The sequence below is a fragment of the Patagioenas fasciata genome, chromosome 3, assembly GCF_037038585.1.
Source record: "Patagioenas fasciata isolate bPatFas1 chromosome 3, bPatFas1.hap1, whole genome shotgun sequence".
In the NCBI taxonomy this organism is placed as follows: domain Eukaryota; kingdom Metazoa; phylum Chordata; class Aves; order Columbiformes; family Columbidae; genus Patagioenas; species Patagioenas fasciata.
Genome location: NC_092522.1, coordinates 36,100,203 through 36,126,097, shown reverse-complemented (window position 1 = coordinate 36,126,097; position 25,895 = coordinate 36,100,203). Strand labels below are relative to the sequence as shown.

The following is a 25,895-nucleotide window of genomic DNA, read 5'->3' as shown; positions in this document are numbered from 1 at the left end:
CTGAGCTAAGAAGTACAGGAAGACATCCTGTTTGTGGCATCAGTCAAAATCTCTTCCTTCTGACATCCTGTTTCATTATGCAGAAAAGCAAATAAAACCATGAACAAATCATCACCTGAGAGATCTCAGGAATTCACAAGTCACAAGCTTATTGATGACACCATCTATATTTAATGACTACTACTGATGTTCTCTTGCGGATGGCATGTGCTAATCACTATTGTCTTTGAAGATTTATTGTCACTTTTCATCTCTGCTGTAGTCACATTGAGAAAAACAAGCTAACATGCTGCTGCTGAGTGCATGACAAGAGGAGTTAGAGTGGGACCTTAAAAGTAATAGGTTTTCAAAGGCAGTGCATCTTTATTCAACTGAATGTCATGGGAGACAAAGTGTGTCTGTGTAATTATGGGAATTAACAGTTCAACTAACAAACATGGAGGACCATCACCTAGGGTGCATCAAGCACAGTATTGCCAGCTGCTCAAAGGAGATGATTGTCCAGATCTGCTCTGGTGCAGCCTCACCTGGAATACTGTGTACAGTTTTGGGTACCAGGGTATAAAAAGGATATTAAGCTACTGGAGAGTGTCCAGAAGAGGGCTGCAAAGTTGGTGAAGGGTTTAGAGAGGAAGCCGTATGAGGAGCAGCTAAAATCGCTTGGTTTGTTCAGCCTAGAGGAGACTAAGAGGAGACCTTATCGTGGTCTACGACTTCCTCACAAGAGGAGAAGGAAGAGTAGGTGCTGAGCTCTTCTCTTTGAAAATCAATGAGAGAACTCAAGGGAATGTCAGGAAGATGTGCCAGGGGAGGTTTGGGTTGGACATTAGGTAAAGGTTCTTCACCCAGAGGCCTCAAGCCTATCAGTATTCAATAAGAGACTGGACAATGCCTTCAGACACATGGTGTGAACTGTGGGGTTGTCATATGCAGGGACAGGAGTTGGACTCGGTGATCTTCGTGAGTCCCTTCCAATTCAGGACATTCTATTCTATCACTTCTTTTTGAGTAACTGAGATTTGGACAGCTGAGACTGGATTGTAATCTGTAGAAGGAGGGGCTAGTTGCAGTTTAGCCAAATGACACCAAATGTGAAAGAGGTGATTGACAGCTGTAGTGCAGAACCTTCTTGGGTTTGATGACGTTTGTTTGTTTATCACTGCAGACTTAAAGGCAGTCCTGTAAAAGTGATAAGGAAAAACTGTGATCAAGGGACTTCAGAATTTTTCTGCTGGGTTTACATGAGTAATTGCAAATCTTGTAGAGGATGAATTCTATTTGTTTTTCCCATATGAACCATTTATAAGCAGTTTGTATTTTTCCTGGCAAATAACTATGCTAGTCATTTCAGGTCAGCTGAGCTTTCTGATTTTGATAAATAGACCATTTTCACTACCAGAGGCTGAGGTTATGTTTACCTGAACAATAAGAACAGAGAGATTAGAAGTCCTTGGCCTCCTCATTTAAAAACTAAAGAAATAAATTAGCCGTAAGCTGAGATAAATTACATCCTCCAGAACTTCAGCTGAAATAAGGACCCCAAAAAGTTAAGAAGCCAAATAAATCTTAACTGTAGCATAATAAATACACGAATGTTGTATGTGTTAATGAGTGAAGGTTTTCAGTCCAGCACTGGAGTAATGATACCAGCAGAATTTCTCCTAGTATGAATTTCATCAGTAATTCGGTATGATACTTCACAGTAATAAGAAGAAAATATGTGAGGATTTGGTTTGCCTGGACATGTACTTAAAAAATTTCTAGCATCCCAAACAACATAGAAAGTATAGTTATTTCTGTTTTGTTTTGTTTTGGTTTTTTAATAATTTCAGATACTGGCATGTACATAACCCTCCCAGATTACTATTAAAGAAATCCATCAAAAATAAACAGCACAATAATGCTTGTGATGGCTATTTTCTACAACTCTGTTAAAGCATGTAAACAATTGTACGAAAGGGTTCAGTGGCTTCTATTATACTTTAGCTAATGCTTGCTATTTGAGTACTGTTTTCATAGTAGTCTTGCTGAAATTTAAAGCCTAAATGAGGCTTTCCAGTGGGCTCATTCATATAGGCATATGTCCTGGTTTTGTTAAAAACAAGACCAGTTCTCTTTTAGTAATTTTTCTTCCAGCTAAATTCTTCTAGGTGGCTGTACTTTCCTGAGTTTTAGCCTGCGTATTTTCCCTCGGATACTGTACTTGGTGCTGATAAGAAGACCAATGGAATGCTGAAGAACCTCGTGTTTAGATTTATTACTATGGTAGCCAAGAAAGACTGATAAGTTTTCCCACATTCCGTTGAGAGAGGGGCGTGTTTGAGGAGGGCTGGATGGAACAGGTGACTAAAACTGACCAACTGAAGTATTCCATCCCATAATCCTCATAGCCCCTATATAAGAGGGTGATCACGCGGGTCAAGCTCTCTTTGACCATGGCCAGCATCTAGAGAGGACCCTGCCTGTCTGCCTGTGATCTACAGGCCTCAGGCCCTGCATCCCTGCAACCAGTTTCCAGTTTGCTATGAAGTCCTGCCCATGACTTCTGGGGGACTGGCCTGCATCTGCTGGAGCCACCAGCTCCGCACACCCAGCTCCTGCTGCTGGAGTGACGCCTACTACACATCAAGGATTCAAAATTGGTTTTGTATATTTTGTATATATAGTCTCTATTTATTAGTAGCATTAGTAAAACCCTTTAAAACTCTCCAACTTGAAGTCTAAGTCTCCCTTCCTTTCCCCTTCTCTTTCCTATCATCTTTCTGCTCTAAAGAAAAAGGGGTGGCGGGAAGTGAGGGGATAACAGGGAGCATCTGCCACGGTTTATTGCTGCCTTTCCTTAAACCTTGACAGCACATCTTCACAACTCCGGGATTTGATCTGGTTTCCATTCCACCAGTTTAGCACTACCTTACCATTGCCCGAGCCTCATCACATGAACACTCAGTTTAATGGGTGACTTGATCAACAGCTCTGCTGTAGAAACTGCATGTGATCACAGAATAGCTTACGCCGAAATCCATACCCCATTTTTCTTGATTGTAGAATAGTAACAGTAACCCAATTCACATGGAAAACATCAAGGATCAATTTATTCATATTTTCTCAGAGTTCTGAGTGAAAGAGGCACTAAAAGTACAGGATGTTTCAAAAAGACAGACGTAATTTCAAAGATATTGCAGTTTCAAATTGGGTCCATCTTTTTGAAACACCCTGTGTATGGAGTTATTACTGCAGCATCTGAATACTAACATAGTCCCCAAAAGCTCTGCACTCTGGGATGATTTCGACTTAAATCATCAGATACTGCTCATTCTCCTTTCCCATGAACAATAGAGATGAATCACCTGTTACAGATATACCCTAGCACATTTAAAAACCAAGTAGTTACAAGTCTTATTTTTAAGCATAAGATAATATGAACCATGAACCAGTCAACACCATTTGCAGTATGAACAGCACTAAACTGCTGCATGTGGCTGCTCTACCACAGGAAGCTTTCTAACTCTCACTTTTTTCAGCTACTTCTTTTACTTTTCAGCTCTCACAGAAACATTGGCAGTGAAGTCCTTTTTAATTCCTCGATGGTCAGTCATACATGTGTCATGTCTTGTCTCCTGTTGCTTCTGTAAAGCTAAAATTTGGAGGTAAATTCTCTGCAGGGATTAGGAACTGTGATGGCCTACTTTGCCATGGCCCAAGCCTCTCACTCCGATACCATGCATTCATTGCCATTTTACCTTTGTATTACCCCTTCTATGAACCGTGAAGCAAATTCAGCATTTTCACAGTCTATTTTATTTGGAGAAGTCACTGAACTATCTGTTTCCTTTATGCATAACCAACCACAAAGAACAGGACATTAGGGCAAGAAAAGGAAAAAAAAAACAAAATTAAAAAAAAGTGAGAAAGGAGGAAAGAAAAATTCTACAAAGAAAAGAGAAGTGGTACCATCTCTGCATGGCTATCAGTTATCCTAAAAATGTTAAGAAAGCCTGATTTCATGAGGAATTCACAGGCAAGCTTGACTTATTTTGATTAGACTGACTGATAACAACTTGGAAATTGTGCGTTTTCTAGAAAATGTAAAAGGTCATTTTTTGTAAAAATAGGACATAATGCCACATTAAAGCTTTTCACATAATTAAAAGTTCAGTTTTGTTTTAAAATAAAAACTATAAACATTCCAGCTGAAAATATTAAAAAAAAAAAAAAGCCAAATAACTCCTCAGGCCCCACCCCCACATACCCAGTAAACTGATTCAGACAAAACATTCTCTAATGACAAAAATTGATTGAAAGTTCTTCACTAGTTCTCATTAAGTTGTCTCTCTTCTTTTGCCAACATAGTTAATTCCCTGAGTGTACCCTTGAGCTTCACTGGTCTACAAACACTCCACAAAGATTGATATGAAACTGACATCGATATATTTAGTCTTAAGACAAGTGTTACCTCCTATCACAAAAACAGAAGTGAAAAGTAAAGTTTATGCCCCTGGCCAAGAGTGGATCTAACTATATGCACACATACATGCAGCATGTCTATATGAGTACGTATGTTCAATGATTAAAAAAAAGAATAAAGAACTAAATAGGAAAGGAATTAAAAATGGGGTTTGAGCTGACTTGCAATATTTTATTCAAACAGGAGGAAGATACTGTAAGTGGGACTCATTTAACCTTTCCAAAAACATTTGTTTATTCTGAAGTGGAAACACAAGTGTGACTTAGCAGAGCATTTCATTACAAATTAGCACTTCCATCTCAGAGGTGACCTTATGTATAATATACAAAAGTGGTAAACATTCCCAAAATTAAGCAAATCGTAATAATGAAAGTTACCCTCCCTTCTTTGCAGTCAAGTGTGTGTTTTCAGTAAGTTTTACTCAACCCTGCACAGATTCTTTCTTTCAGGCCTACACTGACTTTAAGACCAAAGTCTTAATTACAAGGCTATGTTTCCACCTTGAGTCTTTTTCTGTGTTTGTTATACATTAAATGCATATATATATTTATACATATGTCACAGGAGGTGGTAGTGCCATTTCTTTCCCTTGTGGAAAGTCAGGATTTACTTGATATCAATATTAAAATGCACTTACTGCTGTACAGTCTCCATTTTACTTTTATTACTTTTTAAATGGTGTTTAGAAGTATTGATTTAAAGATATTTGTTATTATTTGATCCTTACTTAATTTTTTTTTCATTTTATCCTGATTGTTTCACATATATTTGGCAAACAAATGCCTCATATTCTAGGTGTGTGTGATTCGCCTGCTATTAATATTCATGATAAGTTTAATCACTATTTTTGTTGTGTTCAGATTGTTGGTCATCCTAATCACATGTGATACGGATGCTGCTGCTTCTCTGAATGACCAAAACATTTGAAAACATGACATTTGAATCTCACACTAGTCAGACAAATAATTAATAGGAATAATTAATAGGAGTCACTAGAACCCAAGTGACCAGTATCATTTATTGTTACTCAAAGCTTAGCATCCATCAACAGATTATAAGGAACTGATATTCCTCCTGAATATCAATTTCCAAATGCCTACTGGTGAGCTCATATGTGCTTTTCTTCAATGAAATCAGTAAGATTTTACTACTTGATGCCCTATAAGCATTCAGCAATATTTGTTACTCTATTACAACATAATCAAAAAAGAACTGTGTGTTGACAAGGCAAATGGTTATGTTTTATTCCTGGTAAAACTACAGAAATAAACAATCAAAAAAACAAAACCAAAACAAAGAACAACAACAAATGACACAGACACACAAAACCCAACAATAAAACCCCAAGATACATTACAAAATAAATGTATAGCCACAGGAGAGATTGTCTTCAAGAAAAATGGAAATTATTCTGAGAATGACCATATGAGATCACATATTAATTCTTTCCAAACAGCTCTCAGATACTGCTTTGTTTATATGTCAGAAAGGCTTTGAAAATTCAATCAGGAATGGAAGAAAGGGAAACAAAAAACCAAAACTGTGTTCTTTTGTTCTTAAATGTCTTTGCTACCTATGACTAAAGACTCTGCAAACATGGCATAATCAATTTGGGGCATGAACACAGCATGCTTCCCCATCTTGAAATACTGTGACTGAAAAAAGGCTTCTGAAAACAGACTTGATTTGCTGGGGACTAAGATTTGCTGCACAAATGAAGTTTCAAGCTGCAATTCGCCTTTTACCTAAGCCGGCAAGACAAGAGATATTTAGGAAGAACATCTGGCTGCAGAGTTTGTTTTTATTGTTTATGTACTTGTCAATATAAAGAAAAAGGAGAATGACTGAGAGCATGTGAGTGCAGCTACATCACACACTAAACTTGGGAGGATATTTAGGTTTTCCTAATAGAGTCTTGATTTTCAAAATAGAAGGACTTTTGTAGGAAAATGCACTTTTAATGTATGCATTAAGCTCATCGCAGTTCCATGATAAAAACAAGCTGTCAAAAAAAGAGTTGAAAGCAATTCCTTAAAATTAAAATGATCTGACTAACAAAATAAATTAAAAAAAAATTTTGTATTAGAAGGAGGCAATACAGCCTTAAGAAGACCTAACTCCTGTGTCTTTCTTCAGTGTCAAGCAAGGTAGTGGTGTAAGGACCCATATATCTGATGTTCTGGATGTACAATATCTACCTCAACTAGGTCTCAGTTTCAGTTAGGTCACTATGTGATCTGTCTGTGATTTAACACTAGCTACAGCAGCATGGGAGTAGCAGAATGTGTCAAATAAGAGGACAAGATCAATGGGCCATGCTGGAAAGAACTGCAGCAGCTGTTCCTTGGCCCGAGGGCATTATTTATTTTTAAATGTAAATCCTATAGTTGAGATAGGATTTTTCCATTCTGTGGTAGGACACTGATGTAGGGTAGAGTCATCAATGTAGAGAAATTCACCACGTCCTATCTCAGCCTCCTCGCAGGAGGATGGATTTCTTCCTATTCTTGGCACAGTCTCAAACATGGGGAAGTTTCCTGAGCCACAAACCCACAGGGTCAACACACAATTAGGCAGGTAAAGAATTTGCCAGAGGAAAACAAAACAGTAAGATGCGCATGAAATGCAGTCATTTGATTCTGAGCACAGAAGAGAGATTTCAGCTCATCTATTGTACTCTCTCTGGAAAAGATGCCACATGAAGATGGACTTCTCACATTTGAGAGGGTCTCTCACATTAATTTCAAAGCTTGTTGCTAGGTTCTACTAAGAATTGAGAGGAAGGGTTATGGTTATTAAAAAGTGACTCATCTGCTCAGTGATGATAAAAAATTCTCAGTGTTCAGTGCTAAGGAAAAATAAATAAATAGCATTCTCATTCTGTTTACCAATGCAGGGATGTAAAAGAAAGATGGAGAAAACAGAAACAAATGCACAAAGGGCTTGAATAAATTTTTCCACATTCACCAAAAGGCTGAAACAAGTTAAACATAACAAATAAACTACCTCTCGTGGCTCAAAGAGGGATCAGCTACATACAGCTGCATACATAAACCCTTCTTTAGCTTATCCTAGCATTTTGGCTCAGCAGAAAGAAGGGTCATACAAATATCTAAAGAGACAGAGACATCATTTTAGCTGTACTACTGCTGATTCTCCTTTCTCTCTTCCCTCGTATCCTAACAAAATACTTCCAGTCTTTCTCCAAACGTGACCATCTATGCCTTCAGTGCATTTGTTCTCATAAATATCCATCAGATTGCTCTCCAACTCCTCTGCTCTAACTCTCTGCCAGTAAGGCCAGTTCTCTACAGTCGCCATGAAACTGCTGTCATCCACCTATCGATCTGAAGGAAAATGCCATTTACAGAGACACCTGAAATTTCTCCTCCCATCAGCTGAAGGGCCACTGGGTCTAGTCAGGGTAGGGTGCTGGGACAGCACAAACAGGGGAAAGCTCACCTTCTGTGAGGCTCCTGTCCACACCGGGTAACTGTGAAGCCTTTCAACAACCTTCCCCCTCACCCCTAGAAGATATCGCTATCAAAATGCATCTAGGGAGCTGTGAACAGATGTAGCTGTGGTGACAGAAGAAGGTCACATTGTCCTTGCAAAGTGGGTGCAAACTGAAGCGTTCGTGGTTTGGTCTACTACTTGGTTATGTGAAACAGGATTAGAAAATAGTTCACATATTTCACGGTGGTATTTTTCAAGCAAATTGAGATTTTTTCAGCGATAATGGAAAGATATATTTATTATAGGCAGCCCGCAAAAAGAGCTTGATCTTCTTCTCCATGGGAGTTTCGGGGACCTAACACGTTTTTCTACTGAACATTTCCAGAGGAGATAAGTAATCTGACCTGACTACAGGGAAAAAGTGTAGCCAATAATTTGGAGAGCAAAGAATCAATGTTATACCCTTATTTAAAAACCAATATACAGTAAATATCTGCCAGCAACAGTGATAACATTCATTTACACAGGCGATAACTCATACAAAATGTGAACTAGCCATCAGTTTAGAAAACTGAAAAACCAGTCTCCATCCAGATAGGTTATGTTCTATCAATACAGCTTAGCTTTTTTCTTTTTCAGATTAGTATACTTGTTGCACATACAAACCATACAGAGCTTTCTGAGTATCATATGTGTTTACCTAGTCACAGGAATATTCACAAAAGGAAGGAGATGAAATGACTACTGAAATTATTTGGAAGGTTTTGTTTTTTGTTATATCTCTGAGGAGCCAGACATTTGTTCCTGGCCGCTTTCAAAGCAGATGAGGACCACTGAGCAAGCCACAACAAGCTTTTTTTTTTCCTCTCAACTTTTCCTTTTGCCATGTGACTGCTCATCATTTTAATTCCGTACTGAAAGGGCAAATACATTTTTTTAAGGTGGGTAACACAGGGATCTGATATAAATTCTGGTATAATCAGCTTTTCCTCTCTAGCACATATATAGGTGCCGCACTTTCAGTGGTATCACAACCCACCCATCCTGCCACTGCAACAGAAGATGCAACGTTTAAGACAACCTTCCTTTTTTCCTTTCCCATTCCTGATTTTTTATCTTGAGGCTGTAACAAGAGGAGGATTACTCATTCTGACTTACGTGTATACTGAGGTTTTTCTAAGGAGCTTAGACATGAGGAGAGAATGGGTAAGGACTCTTTGCACCTGGTGTCATTTTGAGCTCCCTTGCTTCTCAGCCTGCCAAAGCAAATTGCAATTCTAAGGGCAGGAGAGAAAAAATCCCTTACTTCCTCACCAGTATGTGTATTTCCTCCAATGTTACACATGTGGTTTGATCATATTGATGTCTTCCAAAGTCTGTCCTCCCAACTAAGTCAACTCAAACTCCACAGTTGTAACTGGACAGTTGCAGCGATTTGTCTCAATCCTGTACATAAAGACTTATGCTCAACCCTGACCAGCCTCCTCTGGCTTCAAGAGTCACACTGACAATTTTCTGCAGTGCCACATACGTTTTCCAGGGATGTTCAACACAACATTAAGTCTATTAAAATAGACATGGTGATTTCAACTGTCATGTACTTTCTGTCGATTTTATCTTTAATCCAGTTTTCTGTTCTGCATAGAACCTATGCTGGTATAGACTGGGATGAAACAGTCCTATCTCTCTCATTGTGACCAACCAGGTTTGGGACTCTGGATTTACTGCTATTCCAGGGTCCTCTCCTTATCTCACCTCTTTTCATAACATCACAATGATAGCAGATCTCCCAGAGGATTAAAGACATGTTCCTTCCTGAGGAGTGATTAGCAGAAGACTCCTAAATGCTCCATTGTACCCCTCATACTATGGCTGCAGGCATCCTTTCTTGTCTACTCTTATTGAGCTGTTATATCCTCTAAGCTCATAGGTTTTCCATAGCTGGAAGAATGATTTCGAGAGCAGACACTCAAGGGCCTTCATATCTCACAGCACTTGTTGGCAAGATGCTCCTGGAATAATCCCATTTGGCCAAGTAAACTTCCTTCCAGGCAGGGCTTGGCACAAAAAAGTTTTATGGTCCCATGAATTGGAAATAAAGTGCTTACTATTTCCTTTGCTGAAACTGAGACAGAAACTATGCAAGCCTTCTAATGAGCTAGAAATGTTTAGTTCCAGTTCAACTGACACATTTGCTTGTCATTTAGCAAAATGAGATTTGAGCATGGCCTCTTTTATGATCAAGTTTCATATGAATTATTTTTGGGTTTCATACAAAATGCACATATTGGAAAGAAATAATAAAATTCATCTTCCAGAAAAAAAGTAAAATGGGGTGTTCTAACAATTTTCTCCCTACAGGTTTTTCAGCCAGGAAATTAATAAACTGACCACTAGCCAATCACATTTCACGCTAATACATCTACATTTTTCTTGAGAAAAAGACAAACAACATTTGTCACTGAAAGAATCCCACATGCCTCTACCTTCTACGTAAGTCATCAGGGATTCTGCACAAGACCAGATCCTGATAGCACATATCTTCTTTTTCTCCCATGTTTTCAAATCAGTATATTTTTTTTTACTGAAAAGATGTTTTATTACTTTTGCTGCAACTGCTCATTTCATATGTTGAAGTTGGCATCCTGGATTTGTCACAAATGTTTTCCCATGAAGATGAGAATGTCAGAGACCCAGACCATAGGCAGGACAGAGCAAATGACAGGAAAAGAAAAAAAATCTGAAACACTATCATGCAAATTTTCTAAAGTATGGAGACAACCACTGCTCCTAGGGAAGCAGAAATATTTCTAGATTATGTACCCTTTTCCTAGTTTTCCCTGTGGCATCACTATGTGCCTTTTAATGACATGTTTACAACTGTTCATTTCGTGCCAAAGTTTGGCACTCTCCCATGCAGAAGGTAATTTGAGTTCCTCGAAGCAAAAGTACCATTTAGGAGCTTCCCTCCCTCCTGTACATCATGGATGAAGGTGGGCTGGGCAGAAGGTGACAGCTGGCCCTTCACTGAAGGGCTGCATCACACTGGGAGATTTGTTGATTTTGTTATTATTCCAATGCATTCGAATAAAACCTTGCCTTTTGTCACAAGTTTCAGCTGACTGAAAGCTGTTCAGTGCCCTGTGAGCACACACAGCCTCTGAACATTGATAGAATAAATCCCAGCATCTTGGTGAGATCATCAGTCACAATTGAAAACTACACGATTAAGACAAAGAGGATACATAAGGGATAAAGCAATGACCCATTTGGGGTTGGTCAATGGATTCCACAGTGATCAAAACTGGCTTGAAGGAGCCACAGATGTCTTCTTTCTGCTTTTCGTAAGTAGTGTTACCTCTTTTCAGTCCAGTACCTAGAGGACAGTCACTGTCTCCACAACAACAAACACATGACAACACACTACAATGAACCCAAAACAAGCAAGACTGAGCACTTAGGCCAGAAAGCAGACTGAGTGCAAACTTGGAACAAACTACACTTTTTGTCCCACAGGTTATTCTTTGTAGATCAAGGCTGAAATGCATTATCAATGCAAAAAGGGTTTTGGGGGTGAACAGGCACTGTCATTACCTCTTCCTTCCCTTCCTTTTGTGTGAATAACAAATGCAGCCTTGAGAGTTGTCAGTCTACAACTCCTCTTCAGGAAGATTAATTTCACATGAAATATAGTCCTGCCTACTACCTGTTAAACCTTGATAATTATGAATCAGCTTCTCATATTGTACTTGGTTTCCCCCCACCTTCATTCCAAGAGAAAAAAATTAGAAAGGTATCAGCTGGGTCTAACACCATTATATCACAAGGTTCAGTCAGTGGCCAGAGAGTCCTTGGCAAAGAGAGAGAACAGGAGTTCTTTGCCAGGGATTGCCAGGGAGCTGTCAGCTCAGACCCACCTGGGCGGCAGGCAGAGCAGAGGCTGTGGGCAAAGGCTACACGTGTAATTTGTACTTCCCATTGGGAAAAAAATACTAGTTACATTCCAAATGTAAATTTAAAGAAGAAGTGCTAATGCTGTGAAGAGCAGTGTGGGGCAGAGAGGGCAGCAGAAAGGGTGGCTCTGAGGATGGATGACACTTCTCATCCTGCATGGTGCCCTGGGGGCTGCTTCCTTGCCTGCCTGCCAGTGCCCTGCACAACCAGATACGAGGGGATACTAGGGCCAAAGTCACCCTAAAGATAATAGAGCTGTTCTGGGGAGCAGACAGACACTGTCTCCAATTCTAGAGGCTATACAGCTTTTTGCTGGTATTGATAGATTAAAAAGGCTTGGTTGAACATGATGACTTTTTTTCTTCCAGTCTCCTAGCATTGTTGTTTATTTTTTGTTGCATCCCCTCTCTCCCTGAGAATTGGCAGCAGTTTCAGGGAAGGTCTGAAGCTCTGTTTTACGCTGCTGCGACAACACAGCTCTGAGCAGAGCGCATACAAAAAGCACTCTGTTGTGCTCAAGTGGCGATCTGGAGGCAATGCAAACTAACCACCGAACCAGGGCAAGCTGTAAACAAGGAAACTGTAACCAGGTTGAAACACAGCAAGAGTAAAAGTAGTCATTTGTCTGTCTTCCTTCTCACCCCAAGCTCAAATTTGCCTTAGTACAGCCTCTGTACACAGCAAGATCCAACAGAATATTGATACCCTGCTTGGCAATGTTTCCTCTTTCCCAGAGAAACAGAAAATACCAGTGACAACTGTGTGGCATCTGCTGGACTTAACCTGGGTGAGCATTGTATGATAAAGTTAAGAGGTATCCATTTAAATAATTGTGACTTTATAAACTTAGGTGATGCTTACTGTTTTCCTTTCAAAGCCTGTCTCTTCAGGAGAGTCATTCTGTGTTATTAATTTCAAATACGGGGTAGGTAAAATAAACCATACTCTTAATATCTCCATGGTGCTGCCCCAAAAATACTAGATCAGCCTCAGCAAAGAATGATTCTTGCTTTAAATCAATGCTATTTGTCTTTTTTGAGTAGGAGAGAGTTACACAGTTTAAGAACCCTTCCTTGCATACATTACCACAGCTCACCACTTTATATTTCCAGTTTACTAATTCACTATACTGGGACTTGTTGACTTAATCACTGGATTCCACTTTCCCCTTTAGTTTCTTTCTTGTTTTATTCAGACATACGTTTGTTTTGTGATGCAAGTGTGCATGTGTTCGTGCAAGTCAGGGAGAAACTCGGTTTCCATTTTGCTACATCTTGTCCTGTGCTGCCATTTAGAAGCTTCCCCCTACCCAAATCCTCATTACACTTAGTCTTGCAGAGAGCATATATGTTATCAGATAGACACAGTATACACCTGCTTGTGTACTCCATCCCCCACATACTCACCTTGCCAATTCTGGTTGTCCATCATTAGTGGCACCACTCTATCAAGAATACAAACCTCTGTGACGGTAGACACTGAACTGGGTGCCCACTGCCCCTCCACACCTCTCACTCCTTTCCCTTCTCTAGCTGTTTCTGTACCTTCTGTTTCTTCACATGACATTTGCCAGGGTCCCCACTCTTTTACTGTGTTTTTTTGTATATGGCAGAGTTGATCTGTCCAGCAAAGTTTTTTCTTAGCTTTGTAGGATTTTCTAATTCCTCCAGAAAGCTGGCATCACTTTCACAGCTTTACTCTGTTGCTCAGTTTTATCAGTATTAGAAACCAAATTACTATCCTTTATTTCAAATCTCTTTCCATCACTATTTCAAAACTGCCATGCAAAAAATCCCTACTGTTATTTAAAAAAAATTACTTTTGAGTTGCCTCTTCATACTGAGAGATGCAGAAATCAAACTGAGATTCATTTCTCTACATGAATAGTCTTATCTAGGCTAGCATGAAAAGGAAGATGAAGCTATACATTTCTCCAGTGCTTTTAAAATACATGACAGACTTTTTTTTTCATCAGAAATAACTGTACATAAATGTTTGGTGTAGATATCTATACGTAGTTTATATTATAGCTATATAGTTTATATATACACAAGAAAAAAAACCTAGCACTTACCTTTAAGAAGTAACATTTATCCCAGGTTCAATAAAATAGTCTCAGACAGGCAATTAGACCTTCTTTCTATGCCATGCATCTTTTTTCAAAAGAAGATCTAGTCGGAAAAATCCTGGTTGATGTCTAGCAAGCCAAAATGCAGGCTAGATTGTTTGGCAGATGCAGCCTGATTCAGTAAAGTCCAACTGTGTGAATCCCTGAGACTCCTTTTTCAGTAATATCCAGAGCACAAAAAAGAGACAGGAGGAACAGGAAAAAAAAAAAAAAAAAAAAAAAAAGGAAAAAAAATGAATAACTTGTTCTTTTCTTGTTTGGCTTAAAAAAACCCAGTCTTAGAGAACTAAGCAGCCTGCAGGCTTTTCAAGCGTTCTGATCCTAGAGCATCCCAAGGTAACACACGCATTTCGGTACTGCAAGTCTTCAAGTTCATAGCAAGCCCAGCTTCTGCGTATGTATGTGTGTGTGTGTTGGGGAGGGGGGATTGAGTTGTATCATGGGGGGAGAAGAGAGACAGGGAGATACACACACACGCAGAGATGGAAAAAGGAAAAACAGCAAACTGGAGTGATCTCACAAAGTGCTCTAGATGGCAGAGGCTGCACGGCTTGTAAGACAAGCAATGTGCACACACTAGGAAAAAAAAAAAAAAAAAGGAGGGAGAGGGAGAGAAAAAGCCAGGAGAACTAGCAGGCAGCTTCAGGAATTTCTTCTTACCTCTTCTGACGATTCAACACGCAGCAAGTGTTCCGTGCTGCATAGGAATTCGCGCAGGCATGACTCAGTCAGATTCCTCACTTCTGAAATAAACAAATATGTAGCGTAGGAAAGGGAAGAAAAACAGCAACCAGAGGAAAGAAGCATACAAAAATAAGCTGTTAAACAAGAGTGTTGGGGAGGAGGCTTAAGTGGGTGGGAGGCATATAGTTGGTATGGAAAGAGGCATCCAAACTCTTGGTCCTAATACAGATTGTCTCTGTAATTATGTAGCAAAGCACTGCCTTCTAAGCCATTGCGTAATAATAGAAACCTAAGCTGTGTAGACACAGCCTGACATGCTAAATCCTCAGGAGCTACACTCAACACTTGTCAGTGGAAAGCGTGTCAGTTCTCTGGGGGCGGGGGAAGCTGAGGGTAAAGGGAAAGAGAGCGAAATTTTGCTGCAAAATGCAAGAGTTGCAGCTGCAAAGAGCTCTCAGGTGGTGTCAATGCCTGAAATGTCCTAGTGGAAGTCATATGTATTTGTATCTATATAGGGAGAGACAGGTAAATACAATAACACTGCCAGCTCTGTTCCTGCTTTTCAATACCAGCATAGTTTTCCCTTGCTGTATTTTAGTAACTTAAATGACAGAAAGAAAAACAAAAACAAATGTTTTCTGTGTTAAATATTATTTCTAATGCTGGTGGCAAGTTCTCATTTTGCACTGAACAGTGTTAAAAGGTTTAAATAAAACCTGAATCAACATAAAAAACTCAGGACGATTGATCAGCCTTTCCTATTTACTGTCAGATTCCTCTCTCCAGCCCTCCAGACACAAATATACACATTTTCTTCTGCCTCCCTTGGTTGAAGAAGCTCCTAGACAGAGCCAGGAAAAAGATTAGCACTGACTGAATAGGAGTAGGCAAAAACTCAGCTCATACAAACTACCACATACCAGTATCAGTACACCAACAGACAGAACAATTTATAATGCACATGGAAGGAATCAAAAACAAAGAAAAAACTGTAATTTTACAGTGGTAATTTACCTGGAAATTGTGGTCTTGGCTCACACCTATGGTCCATCTAGTCCAGTATCCTGTCTCTGAACAGTGATCCATACAACACACCTCCACAGAATCTGAACTGATTTGTGCAGCTAGGGCTAGGGCTAGGGTTAACCTGTTCATGGCAAAGCTTCGTCTTAATCCCTGTTCTTTAAAGATTAATTGATGCACTGAAGCATGAAGAGGGGAAACAGTCTGTCTCTGTATATAGAGATTAAACTAAGGTCTGATTCTGAAGTTCTTTGTAGTTAGTGTAAAGTACACCTCTTTTTAGACTCTCTAGATCTAAAGGGCAAAATGATCTGATGCTTTGTAAACATCCCAGAGTGGGGGAAAAAAAAAAAAAGTATGAATTCAGAAAGAGCTGTAGTATATCAGTCTGGAGAGTAAGCAGCATACTTTTATACAACCTAATCTAGCCTAGTTGCTCTCCTCATTTTCTTCTTATTGCTGGTGGTAACAACAGTTGTATTTCAAGAAGCCATGCAGTGTACATAGGAGAACTAGGTCATTCAGCTGATATGTAGGTATCAACTTTGGCATCTGGGAAGCCCAACCAGACTGAACTGAAAACTTTAAAGACATTTCTGATACTGACAGCACAGAACACCACATACGCTTTTTGGAGGGGTTCATGAAAAAGATTCTGCTGCAAACTTCAGATGTCTTTCTGTTATCAGTCTTATTCCTTTGATATATGACTGTTGTGCTCCCAAGGGACTCTTTGTACCCCTAAGGTGAAGATTGCAGTTGTCCTGCATGAGGGAGTTACACTGTGGTAAAACAGGGGAGAGAGAACTTGTGGACAAAGAAATTGCTTATTTTACTGCATATCTAGGTCTGCTCATCTTCATATGGAACAGTACTGAAGGGCTATTCTAGAGAAGGCCACAACAGTGGGTAACCTTACTGAGCACTGAAATAAATGGCCTTGTCAAAGAAAGAGTTGAGAAGCTAGTAACTGCCAAACTAGACAATAAGAACCTTAGAAAATTGCTTCATTTTCTAGATGACTAAAACACAAATTTAGGCAGCTAACTTTTAAATATAGCTCCTGGGAATCCTGGGCAAGGTATGTTGGCTAGAAAATCAAATCGAAACTCTCATCATATCAGTGCCTTATAAAATAAATGTCAGTGCATTGTAGACAGAGAAGACATCTCTTAATGACATCAGGAATTAATAATAGACTCTGGGACTAGTGTTTCAGAGTCTGATTTGAAAGCAAAGTATTGCTTGCAATGTCAGAAATCAATGAATTCCACCAATGCACTCAAAAAATTTTCTGAAAATCTTTTACCAGCTATAGTTGTGACAGTGCCAATTCCCAAGGAAAAATCAAAGGTGATACAATGCTGGCAAAAAGTCACACAAAAAGGATTTTCATGAAGCTGTGTTGTGGTGGGTTCCTACTGTGCTAGGTCAGTGTGCTTTCTAGCTTTCCTTGATGCCTCCAGAGAGTTCTCTGGGATTTGGCCCATAGCTTCTCCTTAACCATCCCTGATATATACTGCTTCTCTCCTAAGTAGGTTCTAAGTAAATCAACCTTTTCATAATATTTCTTGATCATTTTAGCAGGAAGAGAGCTATCACTTCTCTTCCTCTCTTTTTCCCAGTCCTCCACTCACGCTAATCCTGTCTTAGTTCATACTAAGCCAACATAGTTGCTAAAGCTACAGCTGCTCTCATTTCCACCTCCAGGGAAATTCCATTACCACCCAAAGAGCCACAAGAGACATCTTGCTATGCCTAGATAGTGTTCATCTTCTCCTGCAAAGAACTGTCAAGGTTCAATATCCATTCCTGACTTAGATATATAAAATATATGAGAGACCATGACAACAAATTACTAACTGCAGGCTCACTGAACCTTTAAAAATGCTGCATTGCTGAGCAGCAGAATCTTTTAGTGATGCAAAAATTCCAGTGCCTCAACAGAGTGCATAATTTCTATAGGAAGAGATCTCATAAAGCCTTACAATCACATTCATACATGTCCCCTTATACAGTGGCAACCACCCAAAAAACTTAGCTTGGCACAGAAAATTTGTAATAGGGAAGCTTTCCTTTGATGTACAGTGCCAAGAACAATGCCCAAACCCAAGGAAATTTTGAAGTAGGGTAGCAGAGCAAGACAAAAAAATTGGGATGCTTTTGCAATCTCCAGGACAACTTTACCTGCCACAAACATCATTCTTCTTTCCAAGTCTAGCAGACAAAATACTGAAGTCTTTGGCTGACTGACAATACAATTTAGCATGTATACATAGACACTGGCAATTCCCATTTCCTGCCCATTCCCTTTTAAACTGAAGTGGCCAGCACTGGTTTACATGACTGTTTAATCAATGGCTGCCAATCAATTCAAGTGATTGAAGGAGAGTTTAAAAAACATTTGGTTTCTGGCCCTACTGATGAAAACAGTTACCAGGAGCTGAACCCACCAGCTTTCAAGTGTCAGAGATTTGGGGCAAAATCGTACATTTTTGGGTGCTGTTCAGCTCAGCTTTTTACAGATCCTTGAATGGCTGTTTACAGATGTATATGGCAGTACAAAATATCCTTCTCACATCCTCCACCCACACATCCCTCTGCTTTTAAAAGCAGCTCCAGCCAAGAGACAAACAGAATATGTTTGCTTTTGGTTTCTTGCATCTTATCATGGGGAAATTCTATTCTTGAATTTCTAGTCCCAGAGATCCAACAAAGAGCAGGCATTGTTTCACAGTGCAGTGGAAGAAAAAGAATCCTTGAGGCTGCTGGTGAGACAAAGGCAGCACTGAAACTCCCTTTTGCAATGCACTGTTACAAAAAGCATACACCAGTATTGCATAGGAAATATGAATATGAACTTCTTTAAAATGCTTCAACAACTCCACAACAATCTTTCATTGTCCATCTAGTAGCTGAATGCAGAAGGGTTTGCAAATACCAAGAAACAGCTGGTTTAGGTCATGGAATCAATTATGCATTCATAATGTACTTCATTATAAACATTCATTTCAGCTGGAATAACCAGGATATTTATGCTAACCTTAAGAGGATCCAGTGTAACTTTGTAGATTCTCTGAAAGAAGATCAGCATTATATTTTTATCCCAGGGTTATTATTCTTTCCAGGTTCTCCCTTTAGAAGCAGGGAAATCCTTGTACTTCTATTTTGCATAATCACATGTCCAGCTAAGTGAGTGAAATTTAATGCCCTTTGATGGATAGGTTAAGACCATAAGGGATCATTATGACCATCTCATTTGACCTTCTGCATAACCTCAGTTATAGAATTCCTCTCCGTGGTTCCTGCTTCTATTTTCATACTACTGATACAGAAAATCTCTTTTATAGAGACAGTCTCTTGATTTAAAGATTTCAAGTGATGGAGGATTCATTCCTCACTCTCTATATAAGTTCATCCAATTTTTAATTGCTGTCATGAAAAAAAGTCCACATGTCATTTTGTTAGTCAGAAGATTCTGGTATGTTATCAAAAGCCCAAAGTAATAATTATGAATTATAGCTAGATATCTCCTGATCAGAAAACGCAAAATGAGGAATAGCAGAAATTTCTCCTAGATAAGTGGGTTTTTTCCAGTGGGGGCTAAAGACTGCTATTTGAGACCAGTGTAATCTATTTACTCAACAAACAAACTTCTTGTTTAATGACCATCTGTTTTAGCACAGTGTTCATCAGAATAAAGAGACTGCTTTGGCAATGCTTTCCCAGTTTTTGTAATTTGATGAAAAGCACAGCATCCACTTCCAGAGCACACCTGGAGGCAGCAGGGCTCTGCTGCCTGCCCATCAGGAAGCAGGACCTCATCCTGATGGGCTTGCAACATCTGGCTTCAATTTTTTCTGCGTGCAGAATATTCCCAGCCACCACCAAAATCCAGCAGGGCATCAGATGTTTTGTGTGCAGTCAGTACAATAAAGACATAGTACAAGAGGAGTGTGGATAAGAGTCTTTGTTTTATATTTTGACCCTTGTCACACAGGATAAGGGATACTAACATTTTTTCACTATTAAAAGAGGATATGTGGACTTGTCACATGTCAGGGGCTCCCTTTTTGAGAGGATGCTGTTAGGCTGCAGTCCTCTGTTGCAATTCCACATGCAACAGGAGCAATATAAAGGAAGTCAGGCTCTCCACTGCCCTGGCTGGGGCTTGTTGCAGCTACTCCCCTACCAATCCCACATTTGCACCAGCTGAACTATTTGTCTGGATACACTGAAATGAGTCTGTTATATTATATAGATCTTGGTTTGCTTTCTAATTATCACCTAAATAACTGTTCAAAGAGACAGAAGGTTGAAGTTTTTTTACTCTTTAAGGAGATGGGAACTGTGAGAGATTGGGGACAGGTAACCCTTAGACAGGATTTGTCAACCAGGTATAATGTGAAGCCAGTCACACACTAATCATGTGAGAAGACAGGTACTTTAGCATACAATGGACAAGAGCTCATATCTAGGACAAGGTCAACTCCTTAAGCTGTTTATGAACCATACAGACGCTTTCAAGCTTGTATGTCTCAGACATGGAAATGAATGGTTAAAATTTTGTACCTAAATGAATAAAAGTACTCAGGGGAGGTGAGCATCCTTCAGCCAGACCTTTGTTTTGTATCAAAAGTAAATACATTACCATAAATAAAGTCAGTATATGCCAACAGGTGCCACATTACAGCGTGAATGTGGCAAAAGATGAAACCATGAATAATCTCCATTGTAAATTGCAGGAAGAAAGGACCATTCTGCCCAGTCAGAAAGCTTCTGCGGTCACAATTATCTTCAAGCTATTAGGCTTGCCAAGGATGGGGGCAGGCACTTAACAGGAAGAATCCCAGATCTCTGAAAGGAATTGAGATTATATAATAAGGTTTGCGATACACAAGACAAAAGAAACAATAGGTGTTATTTTTCTTAGTGAAGCTTAAACACAATGCAAAAGGTGTTTTTTGTCTCCCTAAAACAAATTTTACATGTTTTGGATGGAAAACAGGAAAAGCAGCAATAATCCACATGGAAAACCCAAACTTGGCAGCATGTCCTTGAGCTCTGACTTGGAACGTGAGGGATATGGGAAAGTTTGATGCAGAATGGAATGGGAAAGAAAAATGGGTGCGACAACCTCAGAGGCAATGCCACTCCCTAGAAGGCAGTGTATGACCTCTGCCTGCTATGCTGGGCCACAGCTCTGGGTGAAGATTGTCTCCTTCCTACTCCTTCTTCCTGAGCCTCATGGCAATAAAGTGGGTGTATGTATGGATGAGGGCCCAACAGTTCTTGGCTCTCACCTGAGACCTTGGAAGCCTCTTCAGGGTGTGTAAGAGTCTGGTTCCTGCTCTCATTCATAACCCAGGTGGGCATACCCAAAGAAAAGGAGGAGGTTCTGCACAGAGTAGCAGTGTCAGGATAACAAGTGATTTGGATTATTCTCTCAGCATCTGTTCCTATTTGGTTCCATCAGAAGAAAAGAAGGAAAAAGAAAATTAGTCCATATCTTTACTTCTTACTCCATATAATCTTATTTACTTATAATGTTAAGAGAAATCAAAGAGAAAATGGCAGCTGTCTTAAAAACATCAGTGAAAGCAACATCTAAGTCAAAGTAACTAAATTTAAGCTGTGATCAGAAAGAGACACAGGGAGAACTACTTGGCTGTGAGGAACAACAGGTGACAAAGAGTTATTTCTGAAGCTTTGGATTATCTCAAACATGGTATGAGGATGGGTTAACATTTTAAGACAGACATAAATACACAATATTTTTGATGGTTTTTACTGTCCTCTGTGCTCTCAGCTTCCAAAGGGAAGTGGCATCTGGGGTGTCCAGGGCATCTTAACATGTCTTATCTCTGCTGTTATTCTGCTCTGAGACACTGAACAAGACAGAGTGTATAAGCAATAAGCATACATCGAAGAAAAATATTCTCATGTGTTAAAATCTGAGTATCTATTCCAAGGTATGTGTGATCCAGATCAATATTGCAGCACCCAATGTAAAAACTTTTGGAAGTCAATTTTTGTCATAATTTTGCTTTATAGAGCTTGGAAAATCTTTGCATGAGCTGCTGCTTCTCTTCCTCAGCCTCCTCAACCCCTCATATTTTCAGAGACAACACATGGGAGACAGTCTGTACTTCCTAGAGCATCAGAGTGAATAAAGCTGATTGTGTTTCTGTATTTCCTTATAAAATGTTAAATATTCATAGCTGTGTCAAATGAAATGAGTTTCTTCTGCTGCTGTTCTTTTCAGCTCATTGGGTCCTCTTCAAATAATACCTGTCCTGCTACTATGTGATCTACCTCCAGAGACTTCACCTTTATCTAACATAGTTCAATGCAAGCTCAGTTTCAGACCAGAATAAAGGAAGAATGCAATTTTCAGAAGGATTTGATTACTGATCAACTACTGTGTCTTTGTCACAGTTGTATAATAGGAGAGATGGAAAACGCCTTTGTGGTTACAGACATAAGACAGACATAAAATAAGTCTTGGAAGCTGGTGCACTACAGAGCAAATAAATACCCTCTGGAAGTTAAAAGGAAATTATTCTGAAAGAGCTACAGAAATCTCTAAGAAACCAGACACATAAATGTAAAAAATAGAATGAGCAATTCTTGCTTTTAGACAGCTGTCCCTTTTTCTGTACATAGGATTGAACATGAGGCCAGCAGAGCAGAAGCCAGAAATATTTCCATGTTTCTCTTGTACCTGGAAATCATTGTCTCTGTAACTGGGCATAAAATGGGATATTTAGAACATGCTAACAATTACCATACAGCTGAATTAAAAATTGCAGAGAGAATCAGTGTTTTCACAAGAATTAGGCATCTGAAAATATTCCAGGAAGAGGATACTGGGAGAGCAGGTACAGCTGGGCATTATAGGATGAAATTTAGGCAAGTGAAAAAGCCTTAATAAGTAAGAAAAGGTGAAATTATACAACATGTACATAAAAACACAGAGATGCACACCAAGTCTATGGTAGCTGGAGAACTGCCTCAGAGTTTCGGATCCTTCAAAGGCTACTATACAGATGACCAACTTCATTCAAAACAGAGTCTTCCACATTACAGGGCTTATAAACTAGATGTAATGTCAGACAGATGAATTAACATGTGTTGATGAAGAGAACTAGGCCTTTTGATCATCATTTAGGTTGGAGCAGTCTCCCTGGCGGCAGGGAGTCCGCAGAGCTGTGGGATGACTGATGACCTGGGACCCCACAGGTGGCCTACTCCAGCCTTCCCTGAAATGTCCATTAAATTAATAGATGCTGCATCAGGCCTCTAGTTAAGAGCACTTCACACAGAGCATGTCTTTAGACTACATCTCTATCACTATATTTTTTAGTGCTTTAATTTAAATGGAAGCTGGTTCTTCTGTCTAGGCATTGGCTACAGAAGCACTTGCATCCTCTTCAAACATGCCATCAAGCTGATGTCATCTTGCTTTACGAAGGGAGGAAAACAGGGTTGAATGCACCCCCAAGCATCCCTGTCTCTAGATCTCACATCTGCTCCCCTGCTACAGCAGTGTAGGAGAAGATGGTGTTGCAAGAAGGCAAGGATAAACACATGTTTATTCCTTCCTGCTGCCCAACTGCTATGTAACCCACCATAAAGGTTTAATTCCTGGTCTGCAGTAGAGGAAAAGGGGGAAATAGAGGTACCATCAGGTCTTCCCAGGTTTCTGGGAAAATATAGAAAAGTGGAGCATGAACAGTAACATCACAAAGAATTTTGAGACTTACATGCATATAAGAACAGAGAATTGGAGTGAACAAGGGGGAGTCTAGAACAGAGATGAGGGAGTCAAAAGAAGCAGAAGGCATTTTTGGTAGTTTTCTCCCTTTCAGTTATGGGCAGTAACTTAAATATGGGCTGATGGCTTTAGCGTTCGTTACCAGGCAAGACAAACCATTTCATGGAGCATCAGTGAAATGTGGAAACAATTTTGAGTGCTTTCCCACCATTTTATGCTAGTGTATTTGAGTGCCTTCAATCTGAGGTGGGTGCTTCTAAACCAATAAACAAGAATTCGCTGCTTCACAGCAGCTAACTAGAGATAATCTTTGCAATTGTAAAGGCTGTGAAACTGAAGTGTTAATTTATTTCATGCCAAAGGTTTCAAAATAAATTGTCTCTTTAGTTACAATTTTGTATTTTATAGGATCCAGAGCAATTTCTACTACAAAAATAATAAAAATGAAAGCCTTCCCTTGGTAATAAAACCATAATGTTTCCTGAATGTCTGATGAGAATGCATTTTGGGAAGCCTGATGTGCAATCAAACACCAAATTATTTCTGTTTTCACATGCTATGTGTAAGTGCTTTTCTCTTATGTATGCAGGAAGAGAGGGGCATTTATATGTATATATGTGTGTTTCAATTTTGGCAGTGCATTCCTTTTGATCAAGCACACCATTGCTTTGAGAGAGCAGAGAAGAAAGAAAATAAAGGCAGACATTAAAGAGCGGAGAGGGAATCCAGCGCTGGGATCCAAGATGCAGCCCTCCCCTCCCCAGCATTTGTGTGGGGGATCAGTGGTGGCTCCAGGACCAGTTCCCATCCACTGGCGGCACAACAGTATGACACACCGGCAAACACCAAAAAGCAGCTGTATCACTCTCAAGTAACCTCTCTGGCTGGGAACAAGGTCTGCTCATTTACACAAGGACCATGGTTCAGTCATAGGTGGCATCCGAAAATGTGTTGCCCAGAGAAGAAACAGTAAGAGATACACCAAGACTTGGCACAAAACATGGTCACAGAACATGAAACTCACTCTCAGTTTTAAATGATTAAGATTTCTGCTCCATTCTTGGACTATTCAGTTACTAAAAACTGGAAATTCAGTTGGTGGTGCAGGTATTTAGCCTTATGCATCCACATTGCATTTGGAGTCTTGCTGAGACATGCCAAGAGCAAAGTTATTTGACAGTAAACTGAACACCCTTTTTACTGGATAAAGGGGACATCCATGTGAAGATGATGAATTAGTTGACTAACTGCCACAGCTGCCAGTAACAGCTAGAGGTCAAACCTGTTAAGGCCAGGCAAAAGACCCACTGAGCACTCATCTACATTGTTAGGCATGCAAATGTCCATGGAAATTTGATCTGAGTTGTCAAGCCATTGACACTTCATGGGTCAAAGCCCTCTATCACACAAATATACTGCACCTTCCTCAGTGGATTTTGGATCAGACCTTACTGAACACTTAAAACTGGCCATACTTGGTTCTTTGAGGTGTGTATTTTTATAATTTAGCCAAATAAGCACATGCACTACTACGTATGCTTTTTATGTGGCAGGACAGCACTCCTAGTGCAAAGAGTCAACCCATTTACCGCAAATCTTACCTACCCTCATGCAGAGTATAGTTTCCTCAGGTGCAATACAAGGACTGAGGCAGTTAACTAAAAGGATAACCCAGCTAGAAACATAAGAAACTTATCAGAAAAAGAAATAGCTGCACTCTCTACCTCTTCCCAGGTTATTAAAAATGAGATGGATCTTCTTTTTCTGGTTTCCAGCTTGAAAGAGAGATAGTCCTAATCTAAAATTCAAACCTAAGCCTTAACACATTTACCTTTTATTAATCCTGATGTGAAATCAGTGGTTTAATCAGATTTGTTTTTTGAAACTATGCAAGTAAGACCAAGCTCTGAGGCAAGTGGGAATGAACTTAATATGCAGAGTACCTCAGAGAGTAGTTTTCTTTATGTCCACCCAGAGAGGAGAAACTAATCAGGGGTAAAAATACTTAAGAGTCTTGGGCTCTTCTCAAGCTTAGGCTGTCTGAACATGAAAGTTCACTGAAAATTCAAAATAACCTTATTTTTCTCCTGGAGAGAATTTCATATTAAAAATAGACCTCCTTTAAAAATATTGCTTCTGATTTTCATACGAAAGTTATCAGTTTGGTATACAGTTTCCAACCATACTACTGTTTCCTCAAGATGTATTAAGTCACAAGCTGTATAAAAGGAAAACTGTAAAAACTAAATCAACCAAATTACATTTAACTGAACTGTGCAATTGCCATCTCTAGTTCAGTGCTATATCTAAAAGGCTAAATCAAGCCTCGAAGTAGCACTAAAGACAAAGTCCAGATCCCAAGTATGCTGAAAGTTCATCTCTAATACATGACAGCTGTGCCATGTTTC

At 39.5% G+C, this 25,895-nt stretch overlaps 1 protein-coding gene across 1 annotated transcript in view; it reads right to left on the bottom strand.

The window, feature by feature from the left end:
* LRFN2 (leucine rich repeat and fibronectin type III domain containing 2) overlaps positions 1–14,999 on the bottom strand; it is a 167,430-nt gene extending 152,431 nt beyond the window's left edge. Inside the window, exons 1-2 of the mRNA XM_065834989.2 lie at positions 14,664–14,999; positions 13,950–14,155 (exon numbers count right to left, since the gene is read on the bottom strand). The gene's annotated coding sequence lies outside the window, so the exon portion shown is untranslated. The remainder of the gene's footprint in view (positions 1–13,949; positions 14,156–14,663) is intronic.
* Between the last annotated feature and the right edge of the window lie 10,896 nt (positions 15,000–25,895).